Source organism: Parus major, chromosome 1A (genome assembly GCF_001522545.3).
Source record: "Parus major isolate Abel chromosome 1A, Parus_major1.1, whole genome shotgun sequence".
In the NCBI taxonomy this organism is placed as follows: domain Eukaryota; kingdom Metazoa; phylum Chordata; class Aves; order Passeriformes; family Paridae; genus Parus; species Parus major.
In genome coordinates, this window is record NC_031773.1 from 68,077,635 (window position 1) to 68,099,000 (window position 21,366).

Genomic DNA, 21,366 nt, shown 5'->3' on the forward strand with positions numbered 1-21,366 from the left:
AAGACAGATGGTGGAGAGGAAAGAAGAAAAAGGAAGAGTGGATTGGATATACATATGTGGATTTACATTCTGTGAGCTTGGCACACATTTTAGTGACATTTTTTATTTCCAGCATAATAGAAAGTTGCCTGACAGTGCTGGTAGACTAGATAAGGGGGAAAAAAGAGCAGATGCTTTTGAAGGGCTTTGTAGTATGACTCTTTGACAGAAATTTAGAGATCAAGGTGGATAGGAGCACCGGAGGAAAAAAGCCCTTTCAGATATGGAGGGAGCATAAAAAGACAGAAAAAATAGGAAAAGGAAAATTCAGGTGAAGCAAGAGTAAATGTCAGAGTCCAGATCACAAGCAGGAGTGCAGGAAGCAGAGATGCAGCTTGGGCAGCAGCGTGCAGAATCCTGCAAGTGGAAGCGATATAGTGGAAGCTGTCAAAAATGAAATAATAATAATAGGCAAGCTGAGGAAAGGAACATAAAACATCAATACATCTCTGTATGAATGTAGAGTGAATCCACACCACAAGCACTGCACACAGTTTTGGACCCCAAATTTAGGGAAAAAGAACACACAGAAGAACTGAAAAGGTAGAGGAGGACAACAACAGTGATTAAATGTATGAAACAGCTTCTGCAGGAAAAACAATTATGCAAAACAATAAAAAGCCAGAAATGGCATGGAGAAAGAATGAGTGCTTTTAGTCCCTTCTGAAAAAAAAGAATGGGCAGACAGCAAATTAAACTATCAGGACAGAAACAACAAAAAGGAGACACTTCCTTGCACAAGCAATAATTCCTCTGCCTCTTAGCCATGGAATATTATGGATGCTATAAGAGTACATGGGTTCACAGAAGAAAGGCAAGTTAACAGAAGGGGGGGCAGAAAAAAAATCCATCAACAGCTGTTAAGTACAAAATGAAGTTTTTGAGCTGCAAATGAGCCAGAGACTGGTAGCACAGTCTAGGGAAGTATCATTGCTTGATTGCCCTGAACTTGTACAACAAGAGACAGGATGCTGGGCTAGGGGGACCTTTGATCTAACCCTGTACATCCATTTTTGTGTACCAGGCAGAAAAGGGTTTCTATTCCATGCTGAATCAGGCTGGGGATACTAAAATTTGACCAGGAAAGAACGTGACTTAGATGCTAAATGCAGAAAACACTGGTTGCCTGGAGTTGGATGTCACAGAGGAAGGAAAACGTGAGGGTCCTAAAAAAAATAATAAAATCTTGTTACAGCATTAAAACGGAAGACAGAGATTAAACTTTTGATGGCAAGTATGTGCATGAATACAGAAAGCTGCATTTCAGATGTAGAAGGGAATAGAGACTTGATTTCACACGACTTGAGATGTAAGAAGGGAGGCAAAAAAGAGGGGATAAAAGCACAGTATTGAAGAAGACTCCCAACATGTAAAAACTCCACTCTCCTCTAGAGCCTCGAGCTATAAGCAGAGTCGAGAGAAAAGAGATGAAAAATGCAGTTTGACACGCTGGTTCAACTTCAACAGATGAATTTGAGATGAAGCAGTGAAGATGATCACGTAATCAAGGTACTGGACAGACACGTGGAGATCAGAGTTCATCCCCCAGCTGCGCCACACACTTCCTTCACCACACTGGGCATTTCACTTCGTTGTTCCACAAAAATGAGAAAATATTTTCTTAATGCACAGGAAAGCCGTGAGGTTGAATTCTTTCAACATCCAGGATGCTCTGTGGGGCCTGAAGCAGCACGGTTAGGACAGCAAACACCCAGAACTCCCAGTGTGGGATGAAACCACCGCGGCCGGGAAGGAATTCCATCATGGGAAATCAGCTCAGGGAAATTAAACCCAAGAAGGTGTGAAGGGAACAGGTTTCAAAGCCAGTCAAAATATAAGATGCAGGAAGTGTGCTTAAGGAGCTGGTAAATTTGCAATGCCTCTGAAGGACAATGCTGCAAATTTATTTATTACAATTCCTGTGGGAAGGAATCAGCCTGACACTAACAGGAGGGGAGATAAACAGGATAATTTGGTACAATGTACCAAGTACTGCAGTGTCTGTCTACATCCAAGATCAAGCACTCAGAAATAAAGAAACAATGCTTAGCCTAATGTTTTCAATGCTTTCTACTGATTTCCCCCCCTGCCCCTGCTCTCAGGAATATAAACCTTTAATCATTTGAGTATTAACTGAAAGCAAATATAAAGTTGGAATATAAACTTGGAATATCAGCACCAGCACAAAGTCTACAAGAAGAGCAGTACAGGCTGTTTGGAGCCTCCACTTTACTCTTAAATGCTTAAGATACACTAATACATTTAAAATTTATCTAATGGTAAATCTGAAATTACTCTAAGTGGTAAGAGCAGAAGCTTTCCCTGATTTTTAATCAATCACTTAAATTATACTTAGAAACACCCAAACCAAATATTTGCCAAGAGGTGTAAAACAACTCCCAGACTGAACTGGCAGAAAACACAGAAGAGCCCAGAATAGACCTTACTGATAGGATAAATTGAGCCTTGACATGTGTGGAGCCCATCTGCGAGCGACGAGGAGTACGCGCTTCATTTCTGTTTATTCCCTTCGCTCTGGATGAAATTTCAGGGGTAATTTTATAGCAACACTGCCCAGCTCCTCCACCTGCACGACCCTGTGCTTGCTCACAGCCCTGGACACCAGCAATGGCCAGGCTACGGGGAGGTTTTAGGGTTTTTAATCCTAAAACTGATTTTCTGGCTGAGTTTTCATTGCTGTGTTATTTTGCAGTGGATCAGCCTTTCTCTGCTCATCTCGCAGTGCCCCTGGCTGCTGCCAAGCACCTACCTACAGCCTGATCATAGACCTGAGTGCTCAGGGGAGTGTGAGATGCTGAGATGGGCCACCTAAAGATTGAAAACAAACCAGAGCAACTGGCTAACTGCAGTAAATCAGGTTTAGATGCTAAGCATCTCATTGAAGACAATGGAATACTAAACTTCATCATCAAACCAATTTAGAAAAAGTTGCAGTGCATTTTCTAACTCAATTTTTAAACCCAAAGCACATTAATACAGGTCCAAAGAAACAGTTCTTTGCAAACAGGAAGAAACAAATTTTTAACTTAAAACATTCAAACAAATTCAAGCAAATGTACATTAAAGCCATAAATTGCTCAGACATATACAGAAGAAAATACTGACTTGAATGTCAGTACTTAATTTGCCTGTAAATCTCCAGATCGCATCAGGATCCAGAAATAATCCAACTTTAACTAACATAAAAGGCAAAAATCACTAAAACCATACTCAAATGATGCTCCAGTGCTTGCCTGTTTGAATGAAAAAAGATAAAAACTCTAGTTTTAACAGAGCTGGTTAAGCTTCCACAAAAGTTTGAGGGTGAGGGGTTGTCAAGATACATGGAAGAGCTTTTCAAAGAACATCTCCAGAGCGAGAGGCTGGGCTGGCTACACCAAACAGGTTGGTTAGGAGAGGTATGGAAGAGGATTAGGAAGGGCATAGAAGCCATCGAGAGCAGAGCCCTGCAGGGGCCCTTGGCGGGCGCTGGTAACGAGCAGTTCAAGAGCAGGCATTGTAAAAACCCAGGGCAGCCTGCCACTGATGCCTGGAGTCACATAAAATTAATTTAAATTGGAAACAAACTGGCCCAGGTAGCGCTCACCCCGAGTTTCAAACACCGTTAAGAGCAGAGCGGCACGTTACGCGTTTTGCTGGCAGCTCGATCGTTAAAATTAAATAGGAAGTGGCAAAGCTGCAGGGCAGGTGATACTGTGGATTTGTGTATAAAAAGCAACAGTGAACTTGGGAATTACAAACACTTGTAAACCTTACTTTAGTAGCTGGTAAAATGGCTCAACTGGGTAGTTATGAAAGTTAGATTAATGCCATACAGCAGGCCCAGATTAGCGTGGTATTTCCATAAGAAAAACGGGCACATCCGTATTTTCTACAAGGAGTGCCAAGACAGTGGTTAAAGAAAAATTGGTAGATATAATTAATTTGAATTTTCAAACAGCCTTTGGTAATATTAATCACCACAGTCTATTAGGGAAACTAGTCATGGGGTGAGAGGTAAACATCTGTCAATAGATTAAAGCTAATTTAGGAAAAACGAACAGCATGAATAAATGGCCAGTTTTCAAGAAGGTTAATGGGGGAAGTCCCAGGGGTGGATACTATGATCAACATTTAATATATTAAATGATCTGGAAAGGGGCATATACAATGTGAAATAGGGGAAAAAATTGTTGATGATGCTGGTCTATAAATTAAATAAAACCAGCAAGAACCAATAGTATGAATCTGAAGCATCCCCCCAAGTTGCAGCAAATAAATGTTACTGCACACAAGTGCAAGGTTATGCAAATTGGCAAGGAGAGTTTGAACTAATTGTAGACACGGATGGGTTTCACATTAATTGTAACCATTTGGAGAAAGATCTAAGTGGCCTTGTGGACAGCACAGGGAAAACATCTGCTTAGTTTCTAGTCATCATCAAAACCACAAACCAGATGTGGAGCTTTCTATTATAGAGAGATAAAGAATAATATGGAAAACACAGTTTTTCTCTCGAACATTGCGTTCAACCCATTTGCCTTTGTAACAAAACAAAACCTCAGAAACTTAAAAGTCCAGAAGGAAGTGACATATTTACAGCCCCAGAAAGATGCTCATCTGAGAACACAGTTACAAAACACACGCATTACAAAACTCAAAACTCATTGAACCCTTGTTAGCATAGCTTTGGATGGCCTACAGTCCATTAAAAAGTCTGCTGAATAGGAACTCTAATGATTTTCAAATTTCTGGGCTACGTTCAAGGGGCGGTAAGTAAGAGGTGAAATAATCCAAGCACATGATAACATAAAACAGGCAGAGAAGGCCATCTGGATGCACTTATTCTCCATTCCCACCCTTTTTTTTTCCCACTAGGACAGAAGCAAGGAGTCATCCAACTAAATAAAAGACAATAGATTTAGAAGTGATGGAAGAAAACATTGCTGCATCCACTTTACTTACAAAAGTAACCCACAGAACTCTTCTCTGCAAGGTATTTATTGAGGCAATAATACTAATAAGATTAAAAGCCACAAAACATCAACAGTGTCAGCAGTTGGAGTCAAGAGAATTCCGTAGTTTTCCCACTTGTCTTTGTAGGATTTTACTCTTTCTTTCAAGAGATCTAATATTAGGCATGACTTGGGACTAGAAATGAGAACAAGCTGGGCCAGTGGTTTCATCCAGAACCTGAACCCAGAAGGTTCACTCTGAGGAGGTGGATGGCTTGTATATGAAATTAACTCAAAATGAAAGAGGAAGGAAACCAGGAAGACATGATTTGAACTTCACTGGGTGAGTTACATTCAAGGAAACAATGCTTTAAAACACCACAAGAACAGCAGGGAAAAAAAAAATAAAAAATGCTGAGAAACAGACCTCTTCATCTTTAAAACATTCAGTCTTCTGTGAAAAGTGGTAGGAGCCATTATCAACTCTGCAGTTACCATCACCAGCTCTTCCACCTGAACCAAAGGGGAGGACTTTTTTTGCAGGTATTCCCCCCACATTCCTATCCATTCAGACAAGAGTGAAAACTGAAAAGCAGAATAGCTGTTGCTGAACTGCAGCGTGCACAGACCAAACCTGCCGTGGACATTGTTGTGATGTTAAAGAGGAGGAGGAGGGCTGCACTTCTTCCCTGGAGGTCATGTACCATGGCCCACTTCAGGCAAAGAGAAAGGTGGGTGTGAGGTTATCAACCTGATGGCCATTCACCATTGGTGTAAAAGAACTGTATTTAATGAGATGCCAACCTTGTCTCCCTGTCGGTGAGGGAAAACATCTCCATCAAAAACCAACCTTTGAGCACAGCTGGCTGGCTTCCAGAGCACTGACATGCACAGCAAAACCATTGTATATGTGCCATCTCATTCCTTCTTAGACTTTCCAATAAATCCCCAGGCACTTGCTCAGTACCTAGCCCGATTCTGCCAAAAGAATACACATCTCAAATGTCCCTATTTTCCTACTTCTTCAAATAATCCTAGTATTGGCTACTGAGATGAACCTATGATACTAACCATCCCCTGCTTTCCAATCCATTTTACTGGGGATAAAATTCCCAGACATTGAAGACATAAGACATTAAAGACACAAAAGGCATACGAAATTCTATTTCTAACCCAGAACCATTTGGAGGCTATTCTCTGCCAGACACTATGTATTTGTCTAGTTTAAGTGTTTCAAGAGCAGAACTTCCTATTCCTGCTTAGGAACACTTTGTGTTTAGAGGAATTTTTGTTCTCCTTTCTGCTATTATTTCAATCATCCAATTTCCTTGTTTCTCTTGGTGTCTCTGTTGTATCGATGCAGGTTAAGTATCCAGTACTTCTTTCCAATAGAATCATTCTCATGCTGTTATCCTGCTTGATACTCTGTGACTTCCCCACAATTTTATATATCTTTTTTGTACCAAGATATCCAGAAACAAAGTTATACAAATGGCCAGGGGCTACATTTAAGAAGAAAAACATCACACTTCAAACACCTCTCTTGATCCAGTGATCAAGATCTTGTGATCCAGTGATCTTGATCAGTGATTGTATTTGGTAAAACAACACAAACACGGCCCCATTGGATTCACAATGTTTCAAAAATGATAATAACTATAATTATAATTAATACTAATTTATAATAATACATTTATTATTAAACATAATAAATACTGGGTGCAATTTGGTTCTATGAACTGGAAATACACTTGGATCATGTTCTCTAACCTTCTTCAAGAACAGAAGGCTAAGCAAATATGAAATACTGGTTTTGGCTAAAAGTCACAAGACATGGCACACTTGTTCTCACATCCAGAATGCCCCTGATAACTACCTCTGGTTTATATTATTTATGTCCACATGCAATAGCATAAACCTTCCAACTTGAATTTCTTTATCCATACTTTTAATCCCTCTCTAGGTTCTTGTACTTTTGTAGTAGTACTCCTTTAGCATTTCTTTTACAGCAATAAATTAACAAACTGCCTACTTCTTTCTCTGAATTGTCAGTGAATTTGAGACAGAAACTACTTCTGGTCCCTGTGGCACCCTGATAAATATCCTCTCAGCACAGGTTAGACACAGGCTTGCCAACGGGAGGGAGGACCTGAGGGGGTTTGATTATTGCTTTTATGGTTCTCAGTATAAATTAAGGGGCACAATTGAGATAAATCAGGTGTTTTCTAATAACTAAGTTATAATCATGTGTTATCTACGTTGAGTGACACCACTTAATACAACGTCATATTAGCAGTGCTTAAATTTCTCAAGCAAAGCAGGAAGCCTAAAATTAAAGAAAAGGTTAAAGTCAAGTTAACTTCCATCTGAAGAATTACTCTATGTATTTACATGCTATTAATCAGCATGAAGTCTCATTTTAAGCCCATTTTCAAAGGCCCCGTGTTTTGGGCACACCAGAGGAAGCAGTTGGCTGACGAGGGCAGGTTATTGGAAGACAGGACTCACACAGACAAATTTTCTGGAAGCACATGAAGTGTCTGGAGCTCATCCACAAACACCACACCGTGAGCTCTGCAGACCACGTCATGTGCCAGCAGGACAGTGGTGCAGCAGCCTGGTTTCATTTCCTTCCCCACTGCCCCCCTCCCTCGTTTGCCAGCCCAGCTCTCTGTGCCACCAGAAGACCTGGTCTTGATTCTGCTTTCTGCTGGCAAAAAAAAAAAGACACACGAAAGGCACTCTGAAGGATCACTCACATCTCTACATGCTGTTAGCATTTCCTTAGCAAAGCTAGGATGCCTCACATCTTGGCTGAAGCACAACACATTAATATATCCACCAGATCAGGTCAGACCAAAGGTCCACGGAGCCCAATATCCTGCCCCAGACAGGGGCTAATGCAGCAAATGCTCGGCGGGTGCATAAGAATGGTGCAAGCATACCATAAGGCTTCCCCCCTACCAGCTTCCAGCAAGCTGTGGCTTAAGACTTCCTGTGCCAGAGATTGTATCTTTGTGCTTAATTGCCCTCGATGAACTTCGCTTCCATGAATTTGTTTAATTGCTTTTTGAACCTATCTCAACTTCTGGCATCCACAACATCCTGTGGCAATGAATTCCAGTTTAATTATGTCTTGCATGAAAAAATACTTCCCTTTTGTGAAGGAAATTACTTCCTTAAAAAAAAAAAGAAAACACCAAAAAAACCTCCCCAAAAACCATCAACCAACAACTATCACTATGTAAGACTTGAAGATTGGTAGTTTTGTAAGGGCTTTAGAAGAAAACCTCTGAATTCAGTTGTTCCCTCTGGCTTTCTGCAAAGGTTACTGCCCAGAGTATTAGAAAGGTGGAGTTCTATAACATGATGGTGGATGATGGCCTAAACGAGTTGGCAACTTGCCCCAAGCTGAAAAAAAATATTGTCTGCCTATGTTCCTGACTGTTGTATACACTTGCAAAAATCCAGTGTTTCAAGACAGGATTTGTTCCCTGCTAGACTTCGAGAAAGGGTCTTGCATTCTAAAAAGCATCCTGTGTTACACTTGCCTAACTTTAGGTGCTGTAACCCAATGCAAGTGATCATAAAGAACATCATTCTTTGCCTCGCTTGTAGAATTATTTTTGTGGGTTTAGTGGTTACTTATTCTCACTGTTTCAGATTCACAAGAAATAAACTGAAGAACAGAAAAAGACTGTGGAGATAATATTCTGTGAAGGCTCTTTCCCCTCCATTCTTGACAATCCAAACCAATTAGCACAAGGAGTTTTTCTACACATTGGGTTTTTCTGACACAAGGCAACTTTGGCAAACTATGTACTGCTTTGCAAAAGTGAAGTCTGAGGGGGTTACCAGGGCTGACAGAGATCTCCGTAACAAACCAAAGCTCTGGTGGCCTTTGCATTGCCAAGAGGAAAGCAGGCATGGCCATCCACAGTTCCTCCTCACTGCCAGGTAAAGCATTAACAGGGCTGACTAATTCCCTGTCTCCTCTCCTCCTAATCTGCAGCTGTGCTTGAACCAGGCCACTCCACATTATAAATAGGTCAGCTTAACTGAGCTGAACACCATCTCACTTAACCCAAAATGAATGCCAGGGCCTGAATCCCTACCCTGCAGTAAAACGCTCCAGTTGCTGGATTCTGGCAGGGGCTGCTCACACCAGCACTTCCAGGTGCTCCTCTCACAGCTTTCACACCAGAAATGTCGCTGTAAAAAAGTGATTTTCCAACAACCTGCGGGGTATTTGGTAATTTTGGGTATTTTCTGGAGATACAAGAGGAGGTCCTAGAGGGTTTTGAAGACTCAGGTGTTTTAGCCTTTAGCGCACAGTCAGAGAGTCAGCAGCCTAAAGGAACACAAGGTTTCCACTGCAGGCAAGCCACCTTATCCTGTGCCAAAGCACTTGCTAAGCTCCTCACAGACCTTAGGGCAGGAGCATAGAGGAGAAGGGGAAGGCCAGTTCCCCAGGGAGATCAAATTCTCCTGTGAAGACAGGAAGCTGACAGCTGGCAAGCACTGCCCTCCACATGTTTCACAACACTCCTCCTCACGTTTTACCTATTTTTGTTATCATTTATTGCTGGTGTGCCCCAAGAGCGAGGCTTGGGGCCAACTTCTCTGGATGGGTGACAGCTACCAAAACGATAACAAAACTCAGCATTCAGTTCTCCTGAAGCCAGACCCTTCCTTCCTCATCAGCCCAACACACAAGCGCATTCAAACCCCATTTTATTTATTTATACACATTGCTGCACTCTCTATTCCTGGCAACTGGTGCTCATGACATAGTGGCCTGGGACACGCTGGAACAGGGCTCTGGGTCACCTTGCAAGTGGTGGCAGCAGCTGCCTCCTGGATCAAGCGTCTATTAACCAGCAGCTCGGGAGGGCTCTAAATTAAGTTCTCTGCTCCATTCCCACAGAGGGGGAGGGAGAAAAATACATCCCCACCAAACCCTTATTTTCTTCCAGCGGGACTCGTTGAAGTTTCCCCAGTGCTGCCCTCCTGTACCTGGCAGGATAAGCTGCCCAAGGCCTGCTTTCTGTCGGCAGCCATCGGAACCAGGTCGGGCTGCTCGCTATTGAAGCTGCCACAGCTTTTCACAAAATCTGCAGCCTGTTTTTGGTGGCACACCACTCATCTCACAGCCCTTGGACCATCTCTGCCTGCAAGATCCCTACAAACCCCACCGCTGGCAGAGTTTTGGGCACCAAGGCTGCTCGGGCCCAATATCAGTCATTTAGGAGGGGAGACCGTATAAATAGCTGGTGTGCACAAACTGGAGGAGCAGCAGGGAAGGACAGAGGGAGGGGGAATCTGAAGTGTTGGGCCCCAGCTGTGAACTCCTCTTGTTTTTGTTTTAGGGTAATTAATGTTCCCTTGAATAGAGCCGGGCCATGGGCTCCTGTTTCTGCAGCTTTCAATGCTATCAGCAGCCCGGGCTGGGCTGGGAGCGGCGGGGGGAGGTTTGTATTTCCTGCCATCCCCAGTAAATGAGGCAATGTGAGCAGGGGGGACTCAGCCGAGCCCCCCAAATCCCCAGAAAGCTCTCCCGAGAGCCGCTCACCCCTTCCTGCTCTGCCCTATTTATTAATTTTGCTGCCAGGGCAGGGGACCCTCACGTTCCCATCCCGCTGCCCCTTGGCCTGCTCCCCGCTCCCACCCGAGCTCCCCTCATGCCTGAATTAGATACATTCCCTCTGCACTCCCAGACGTCTCCATCCCCTCGTCCCCTGACAGAGCAATCATTTATCAAGTTGTTTCACGCGTTGTCGGGGAGGGGGGCCCCGGGGGACGGGGGTTTGTTTCGTCCCTTTGTTGGAGCTCCACAGGACCGTCCAGCTTAGTCTCCAGCCAACTGCTGAGAGTTGCCGGAGTCCGGGAGCAAATGTTAAAGGGGCTGCCTTTCATCTGCGGGCTGATCCTGCTGCCTTTTCATTTTATTCTTCCAGCTTCTGGGATGTTACTTGCTTACACGCCCCCACACCCACCCCGCTATCATTCTGCATGCAGGTCTTTGAGGGAGCAGGAGCTTATTTTCCATGTGCTTGTCTCCCCTCCTTCTCTCAGCAGCTTCTCCTGTCACCAGTACACTCAGCCTCCGGGAGTATTTTTTACCATCGGCTTTTTTCTCATCCTAGAATGCAAAATACCATAAACTAAACTAGGTTAGGGGCGAGTCCTGCTCGTGCAGCCCATCCCTTCCTTGCACATGCTTCGGTGTATTGCAAGCTTTTATTCCCCATGTGCTTGGGAGATGAGTAACTACCTAGAGCACACCACCATCAAAACAGAGTAGTTAAAATCAAAGGAAAAAAGAGGAGCGACCCTTTGGCACAAGAACTAAGTAACGCTAAAGAAAAAAAAAGAAAAAAAAAAAGAAGAAGAAAAAAAAGGGAACGTTTGGAGCACTCTCGTGCTTTAAGCGCTCTTGTGCTCCCCACATGTAGGATCTGGTTTGTGCTGCAGACTGCCCACAGTCACGCAGCAGCCTTGTGGCACGTCACCTCAGCCTTCTGCAGCACACCTGCGAGGCCAGGATCCTCCTTGGCTCCCAGGAATCCTCTCTGGCTCACGGGGATCCTCTCTGGCTCCCAGGGATCCTGCCTGGCTCCCAGGGATCCTCCTTGGCTCCCAGGGATCCTCCTTGGCTCCCAGGGATCCTCCTTGGCTCCCAGGGATCCTCCTTGGCTCCCAGGGATCCTCCCCGGCTCCCAGGGGTCCTCCTTGGCTCCCGGAGGTCCTGCCCGGCTCCCGGGGGTCCTCCTTGGCTCCCAGGGATCCTGCCTGGCTCCCGGGGATCCTCCTTGGCTCCCAGGGATCCTCCCCGGCTCCCGGGGGTCCTCTCTGGCTCCCAGGGGTCCTCCCCGGCTCCCGGGGGTCCTCTCTGGCTCTCAGGGGTCCTCCCTGCCTGCACTCACTAACCAGCCACCGACACTCTTAGGATTGCTGGCTGGAAGGAAATGTGGAAACAGAGTGCATTAGAGATGTCTACCTGCACCCTAAAGTTCTTAGTTGCCAGCTGGGGAACAGCTGAATAACAGAAGAGAGCCCAAGGAGACAAGAATCCAAACACACCACTTCCTTCATTTACCAAAGCCCATACAAAGTACTTGGCAAATCTTATGGCTGCATATATTTTTGGACAATTACAGTTAGTTACAGTTTGTTTTCTAGCAAGCTGCCAAGACTGTCCTCTGTGCTTATGTGTGAGCATTTCCCAGATATAGCTTGTTGTAGTCCTTAGTTTAAAGGATGGACAGGGCTTAAGGGCAAAAACAAAGTTAAAAAAAAAAAAATCCCACTTGCTCAGCAGCTAAGTAACCATTGTAAATTCCACACATTTCACAGCACAGAGGGCAGAAGCTGCCTGAGATCTGATGTATTCCTCTCACCACCTTGCCTCCATAACTCTTCCTTGTGGAGGAGAGCTGGATTCATTTGCTTCCCAAGTCAATCAACAGAGTTCATGAGTCAGCCAAGGGAATGCTGAAAAGCAAGAGGGTACGCTTCTGCCCCCAGGAACTGATTACGCTGCCTCTTAATTGTTCCCAGATTCTATTATCCCTGAAGAGACTGGAGCAGCAGCAGCACCAGCCAGCTTGTTGACAACATCCACCCCATACAGCCGACCTCATCAGACATACAGAAATTTGCATTTTTTGCAATCACAGATCTGTTGAGACTACAATAGTTAGATTATTAAAAAGAAAAAGTTAGGTCTTACAGATGTATATCAGAAAAAAAAATCATCTGTCATCTGAGTCAGAGCTGTATATCCCACAATTTTGAGTCTGCTAGTAATAACACAGTCAGAAAGCCATCTGATACCAGGACACTTCTAACCAACAACCAGTAAGGCACTCTGCATATTGCTGATCCAGGCAATTCCCTCCATTCTCAGCTCCTTCAATTCCAGTAGCCTAGGTGCTCATTTTTTCCCCTGTTCCCTCCTGTCCTCCCCCAGCTGAGGATAACCAAAGCTTTATTCCACTCCTCAGTCATTGTTAAGTGGTGTATTTCAGGTTTTACATTGCTGCACAGCCTCACTTATTACTTCTTTCATGAATTTCGTGCAGGCTGCTGACTCTCTGCAATGGCTCAGGTGACAGCGTGTGAAGGGGGAAATGCTACATTCAGGACTATAAAACCAACCTGAGGTCTGTCCCATCATTCAAACCCTATCTGTCCCATTATTCAAACCCTTTACAATAGTAATAAAATGAGTAATCACATCTCCATTACGCTTCATTCACTACATGGGAGTGTGAGACTAGGAAGTAAAGACAGCTGTTCAATATTGATTTTTATCCTTCTTATTCTTTATGTATCCCTATGCCTAATTTACTACATTACTTCTGAGCCTGGCCACCAAATAAGCTATTAATCGCTTCAGAGACCTTTTTCTGTGGTGGCCTCCACACAGCATCTCAATCCAATAAGCATTAACTCTTTTCTCAATCTATTTATAACTTAATGATTTTTAATTTAATTTGACACTTGAGAAATTGGTGGGGAAAAAAAATGACCAACACCAGCAAAACTTACCTCTCTATTTAAGCATCCAATGGCTGCACCTCTATTTGAGACTGTCCCCAAAAAAAGAATCCCATCCCTGCCATTTTTATGGCAGTATTTAAAACACAACAGAGGCTTAATTGTTATTTTTCCCAGGGCTGGGAGAAGGTGGGTAGGCAGCAATACACCCCAGAGGCAGGGAAAGCGAGGAGTGTGGAGCTTCATCCCAGGCCACCCAGAGAAAAGAGGCTGGCTCTTCCCTGCAGCACTGCTCCCAATTCCAACTTCAGCACCAAACATTCAAGGCCTTCTAAAGCTAGAATTTGGCAAATTAAATGCTCCAGGCTGAACCAGAAATGCCAGATCAGTACTGACATCAACTCAACTCTGCTGTTTTTAATACGTCTCCCTGTTCTGGCTCCCTGTACCAGCCAATAACCCACGGCTGCTCCTCAGCTGGCTAATTCAGCAAATGAAAAACATGTCTGGATCATCTGGATGACCAGCTGCTGGGAATGGAGACACATGGAAGGAGCCAGGACCCAGGCTGGAGCTCTGGAGCACAAATGGCGGGTGAAGGAGCTTTTGCCCTCTGTGCTTCAGCCAATGCAGTAACTTATGCCAGTCTCCCTTGGCTTAACCTAAGCTCTTTCCCAGCTCCTACAATAGTTTGTGAAGCATTTTGTTCCCACTGCTGAGGAGAGACACATCTCCTGAGCTGTTCTTGAGGAGAGCACCACTACCCAGCCAGGTAAATGAAGATTTCTTGTGAGAAATGAGCCATAAGCAACTCACCCAGAGTCGTAAGTCTGCAAAAAATGAGTGCTGAGATTGAAAGTACAACTTAAAATCAGCGTGTTTCAGCTGGAAAAACCCATCCTTATTCCTCTATTCCTACTTCTTTTCCACTTTTAGGGTTTTATTGTAAGCCAGACAACCAAAGCAATTTCAGTTGTAAAGCAAACCAATACCACTCCAAAATTTAGCTTTTGAAACCCGGATCATCCCCTCTCCTCCCTGCACAAGCACAGCTCTATGAAGTTGAACTGGTGGATGAAAAGGAGCTGCCACCTCTTAGAGCAGAAGAGGGGAAAGCTGTGGACCTCACATCTGCCTTGCCTCTAGCTAGACAGATAATAGCACTACACCCTCATGTAACCAACAGCCATCCTTTTTTTTCCTGTGGCAGCCTCCATCTCTCATGTCCTGCCCACTTCCCAGCTTTTTCAGCAAATCAGGTGAGAACCACACAGCCAACAGTTTCCTTCAGTGCACACACAACCTTGGTTTGTACTTCTCAGCACCACCTACCCTCTACAGGGCAAGCCCATGGAAAAAGCATACCACCCTGTAATTAAAACCAATCATCATCTAACAGGTACAAGGCTCTGAATTAAAGGTTGCAGTGTTTCCTGTCAAGTCACTGAATTTGTAATCATTTAGCATCGGTTTAAACACACAAAAAAACCCCCAGTAATGTACAACAAACCCCTCACTATCATGTCACAGTGGTGATTTGTAGCAGGCACGTTCTCTACCATCACCACCACTTGAGCTCAAACACAAATTACATTAGCAGGCAATATTGTTCTTTGAAGGTAATGCTGAAAAGTGTGCAGAAACACCATTTTCTGAGCAGCTTTACCCACAGGTAAGGCAATGGGCAGTGGTTAAAAGTGGGTTTTTTCCCCCCAGACTTAATATTTATCTCTTCAACCACTTACATGGTTAGCAGCTGGATTTTCATGGCACCACTATTGCTCACAACTGCCCTGTTAGGAAATTCGGGGTTCTGCTTCCAGCTGGTGACATTTTCTGTATTTACAACAGCACCTAAGGTGAAGCATTAGGAATAATAATCAGGCATACCAGTACTTTCATTATTAAAATATAAGAGTCAAAAAGTGAGGTTTAAGTTTGATGTCTTGTCAGAGCTGGTGCACTCAGTTCCCCATGATCATCATCCATGGAGAAAAGAGGGGAACACCTTCAGAGTGATTCATGTCATTCTAAAATAGACTCCTCTCATCTCTCAAAGTTCAATTTCTTTCCACTGACAGTGATAAATGCCTGCATGATCAGTCTGACATGACAGTCCACTCGGAACACTAAATTATTCTTGCCCCTTTGCTCATCCCCACCGCTTATCCAAACTCCATACCACGGTATGGCTGGCACAACTATTTGCCAGGCCACTCTATAAGCCAGCTCATGAAACTAATCCAGGCAAAAAATAACTGGAGGGAATGGGAGTTGAGGTTTTTTTATCCACTGTCCAGATCAGCTGCCTGACCTGTTTCAGTGTAGCTCCAAGAAGAGTTGCACTGGAACACCTGTGAAGGTGCTGATAGGGATTTAGAGAATAGATAATCACACAGATTTCAGGCTGTAGGAGTGGATGAAAACAAGCTATGTATTAAAAGACCAAAGGCCAGAATTCTTGGCTATCTCAACAATAAAACAAATAAAAATCTTCCTGTCTGGCCCAAGGCATTTCTCTCAAGGCAACAGCTGCTATTTTGTGTGGTGCTTACCCACAGGTCCCATTTGGAGTGCCTGCATAATGGCTCCTGAAGTAAGGTATTCCTGCACAAGCAACAATCATCCCTCAAAGGCAAACTATTCCCTACAGAATGAAAAAAAGAACCGGCAGTTTCCAGCCCTGACTTATTGTCAGTCACAGTTCAAATGCAGCTTCAAAAAAACACTAGCAAAAGGTGTATCTTTGCTTCAGAACTAAAAGCTCCCCTTTTGCCCAAGCTGAATTTCAGCTATTTTAGGACCATGCATTGCTAAATAATTTCTTAACTCTTTTCACAATCCTGCTCTCTTTTGGGGGAATGGGAAAAGGGAAAGGAACAGAGAAAAGCATTCAGAATAGAAAAGAACAGAGAAATTATGCATTCTTCAGACCACTGTTAACCTGACCAACTGTTGGTGACAGCCTGAATCCAACAAAGAGGCTGGATAGGAGACTTCCAGAGGTCCTCTCTGACTGTGCACTTTTGTGATTCCATATTGTGGTTTCATTTATCAGTCTTTTCTCAAAGTCTTGACTGACTTTCCTCTCATAATGGTCCTCACTGGTCATTTACACCTTCGAGCTCTCAGCCTCCATTTAGCATCACCTCTCTGTTCAGCTGCCTTCTCTCACTTCATTTTCCACCTGTGACATGGCACAAAACCAGGTGCACAGCATGAACATCCAGGAAAAGTAGTAAGTAAAGCCATGACACCAGAAAGACAACATTCTACCCACCATGACCAAAGGAATGTCAGTGGAAAAAAAAATAGAAAAATAAATCAGGGATATCAGGATAGTTCCTTATGTCCCAGCTATAGGAGAAAGGGCAGCTGTGGAGAGAATTTCTCCTCTGGTTGCAGAGGAGCCAGCCACTCTTCTGCTGTAGATCTTGTCCCTGCTGCAGGGAAAGGAATGGAGACTCTCACTTGTCCTCTCTCCAGGCAGAAATCCTGGACTACAAATAAGAGGTTCTATTTGGCAGCTGGGTGTTGGCCCTACAGGAGGATGCTTCCCTAAATAATATCAAGCGTTTGTCTCTAAAGCAGGAAACATCACAGAAGAAAACATCACCCAAGTCCATGAGTTTCTCTGCTTCTAAGGAAGTCAGAAATATCCCCACACCATTCAGCATCTCCTCTCCATCCCCTGCCAAGCCACTGTGCCAGGCCAGGGCTCACAAATAGTGTGATCAGTTCTGTGCAGTACCACGTCCAGGCACATCCTCTCTGCTCCAGTGTGTAGAGAGAGCCCTGATAATTTTTGTGAGTGCTAGTGGGGAAATAAGAACTCAAAAAAAAAGTCAAGATGGGGGACTTGCACAGCCCCTGCCATTTGCTTGGCTCAGACACAACTTCAAGGACTGCTGTAATTGTCTAGAAATCAAACAAGTGGCTGATAGCAGCAATTAACACCTTCCAGCATAACAATACCTTCATCTCATCTCTCCCCATTCTCTCAACAGCTTAACATATTGGCATCCTGAACGACTCCTCTCCCAGACAGCAGACAAACAGTAATGTGCAGGGGAGTGAGGAATGAAGGTGTGTGCACAGTGTCCTAGCATAAGTGAGGCAGCAGCACAAAGTACTGGCGGTTATAAAATATATTAGAACAAAAGAAATCAGAACTTGACTTGAGGCACCTGAGAAGGTGGAACAAATCTAAAGAAATATTTTATTTTTTTTTACACAGACTCAGACTACTTTTTGTTAATAGCTACAAGCTGAGAAGATTTTTTTAGTCTTCCAAAAAAGAATACACTGCTGTCTTTGCACCCAGGGAGAAAAGCCATATGAACAATTTAATCAAACTGGGGGAACATTTTAAAGAGATCTTCACATTTTCTTCAGAATAAAGAAGCAATAAACATAAATAAGTTCTTATGCTTAAGTTACCTCCTCTTTAAGCTTCTTGTGTGAATGTAAGTTTGCAAGCTCAAGCACATGCAGGAATCCTGCACTGCAGGAGCACCTAAGCCTGTTCCCATGCACTGCATTCTCAGCACATGCATTGGGTACTGCATGGAGCAGCAGCCAGCTCTGCTGAACGAACACAGAACAGCCCAAAGAGAAGATTTTGGCTTTAGAAGAGATACAACCTTCTGCAATTAAAACATGAGTCTGGAGTACACTGACCTGAACCCACTGCATCTGCCCTAAATTTCACTGGTGTGACTGAGTACAGCATTATACAGGGAGAGGAAAGGGGCATGGGCTTCTGTTCCATACACTGTTTTACAAATGTAACAGGACTCTGGATTCTGAGAATCCCAGGATTAAAGCAAAGCCAAGCTTGTGGACAGGCAACACCTATTAGACCAGCAGCTACAACCAGAAAAAGTAAACAGCTTCTGGACTGAGAGCTCTTAGGGGGTTATTTTTTCATTATTATTCCCCCAGAACTTGTGCTACCATTTAAAATAATAAAACAATTATCCCTGCCTGAAAAGAAGGCTAATTAGCCTTTCCCGGTGGCACTGCCCATCTACCTTCAGACAGGCTGGAGGGGTAGCTGCAGCCTGGGTGCATTCCCAACAGGGAGAAGCCTCGGGCTTTGCTCCTCAGAGGAGCTGGGAAGGAAGAACTGCTGCTGGGAAAGGAGCAGTAATCCCAAACCGGCTGAACCAGGCTGCCTTCCACCACTGCCCAAGGGCTTCGCCTCCAACATTGAAATGCTAATCTGACTTTGTAAACCCATAAACAAAAACAAAGAGGAGGACACAAGAGGTAAAAAGCCTCCCTGAACTCCATCCCCAAACCAAATCTCCAGCATTCAGGCTCTGTCTGACAGGAGTGAGCCCCACAAGCTCTGATATCAAAATTGCTGGCAGGCTGCATCTTTATGGTCAGATGCGTTTAAATGGCCACTTCCACCACACACTGGAATATCCTTTGTTTCAGAAATCTCTAAAAACAGCTTTCTACTGCAGCAACAGGCCAGACACAGATCTGCCAGCCCTTTTACAACAGGACAACATCAAATATTAACCACACTAAAGCCTAACTGGCTTCTGGATCTGGGCTCCAGCTTGACCTTGCATGCACTGCCTCCCCCAAACCTGCATTTTTTAAGACCTATGCCTGCCCGTGGCTCCTAAAATGGGGGCAAGCACCTGGGAGTCACAGGTGAGAATCACAGACCTGGGTCTGACCCAGGAAGGCAGAGGGGAGTGTAGGGAGGATAGCAAAGGTTGGCTGGTGGGGAGAGCAGATGCAAGGGCTTGGAAGCGGAGATGCTAAATCTCAGAGCTCAGTAGGGACACAAGGACATCCCAAGGCTCGCTGGCTGCTCTCTCTGCTCTTCCTTCAAACCCTGCCAGCACACCCACATCTGCAGAGACTCAGCACAGGGGGTCATGTCTCACCAGCAAATGCTCCCTGCCAGAAGGAGCACTGAAACCATCTAATTACCCTGAAAGCTGCCCTTTTGTTTCCCATCCTCCCAGTTTTCTTCTGTATCCTGACCTGTTTTTGAAAGCATTTTGGGCTGCCTGTCATGTGGAAGCCAGATTTTAAAGACAAAGCAGTGGCTCGAGATATTTATCCCTCTGCTGGCTCCAAGGACACTGCTGCTACAACCAATCTTCAGGGAAAAAGAGGACAGAGTCAGCAACATGGACCACGGGGAAGGGGAAAGCTGTTCTGCATGCCACAGCAATTCCTTACTGGGGTAGCTGAAGCCAGCCGTGGTTAACTTAGGCCAGAAGGTCCAAGGGCTCTTCTCTGCCAAGTTTAGCTCTGGATGACAGTGAAATGTGCTTAATTTGACAGTTTCATTTTAACATGTATGGGCAAAGTCTAGAAGGAGACAGTGGCAGCAGCAAGGGAAGAGAGTTGGATTATTATAAGGTAGCTTTTCTGTTGCCTCAACCCAATGCTTAGCACTAAAAATGGATACAACAAAATTATAGATGCTAACTCTTCACCCTAGCAGTGAAATGATCAAACATAGAGTGTCTTCAACATGGTAACAATTCTCTCACACATTATGAAAATCAGCCCTTCACTGTAAATTTCAAACTGCCACACCTGTAGCATTACAGAAGCTGAAAGCTTGGGCATAGCACTGGGGCTGAAAAACACAAGGAAACTTCGTGTTTATTACTCTTTTCACTTTTTTTTTTTTTTTAAACCTATACTAAAAGAAAGTTATGGCACTGCCATGACTTCTGTGTCCTCCTCAAACTGTTGGAAATACACCCTTGTGAGCATGTGCAAAGTGCAGTTCCTGGAGCAGACACTGCAGGAACAGAGAGAAATGGGTGGTCAACAAGAAGTTTAATTGGTGGAATCCTGCCAAATGCAAGCAAAGAACCTGCCTTGTGCCTACGTGCCAGTGAGGACAGGGGAGAATAATGTTTCAAAAGTACAGCAGAACATCTTCTGGTCTCTGTTTGACTGTTTCTCCTCAAGAACTATCAAGGTTTTCCTTCTCTCTGCTTTTCACCAGGTGATCCTAAGCCGTGGGCTGGGTTACTGCACATGCCTTGGCATCAACTCCATGATCCCAGTGCATTTCTTGGCTATTTGGAGACAGGATCTGTTGGTAGCCGGTTGCCAGACACACAGACCACATACCAGGTGTGTCAAACTAAAGGGAAAGGGTATAGGAGTGCATCATCTTCTCTGCAGGCTCCTGATAAACCACTCTGGAGGTCCTGCAATGGCTACTTCACGACCACCATCCCTTTCTGACCACAGTCCCCACATTGGGGAAGCTGCCCTCTCCATTTCACACAAGTGCATCCCAGGCATGCAGGGCAGTGAAGGGTTAATTTAATTAGTTCTGTGTGTGCTCAAAGAATTACAGGCAACTTCATTTAATTATTAAGTAGCCAATCAGGTAATCTCTGTATCTGATTAGCACGCTAATGAAATAATGTCTTCCAGTTCAAAGCTGTCATTCCAATCAGGAGACAGCCCTTCAGCTAGAAGGAAAAGCTGGCCAGGTTTCCATGGGCTCAAGGCTTTGGATTTTGAAGAGGGGAGCAGGGAGCAGAAACATTCCCACCTTCCCTCTCCTTGTCTCTGCAGAGAGCAGCGAGGCTCGCCCTTCCAGATGGGCAGGCACAAGGCTTCCAGAGAGGCTCCCTGATGCTCCAGGCGAGCATCCTGCATCACCACCACCTCACATCCCTTCTGTCCTGCTCCCACATGCACGGGAACACTCCAGTCTACAGAGCCTGGAGAATGCCAGGCTGTTAAAGAGTCTTGCCTGGGCGCTGCCAGCTGAGAGATCTGCTAAATATGTGGGGCATGGCTCTGCTACGGTCCGCATGGGAGAAGAGGCGCACAGCAAAGCCATTATAGCGCTAAGAGGAAGCCA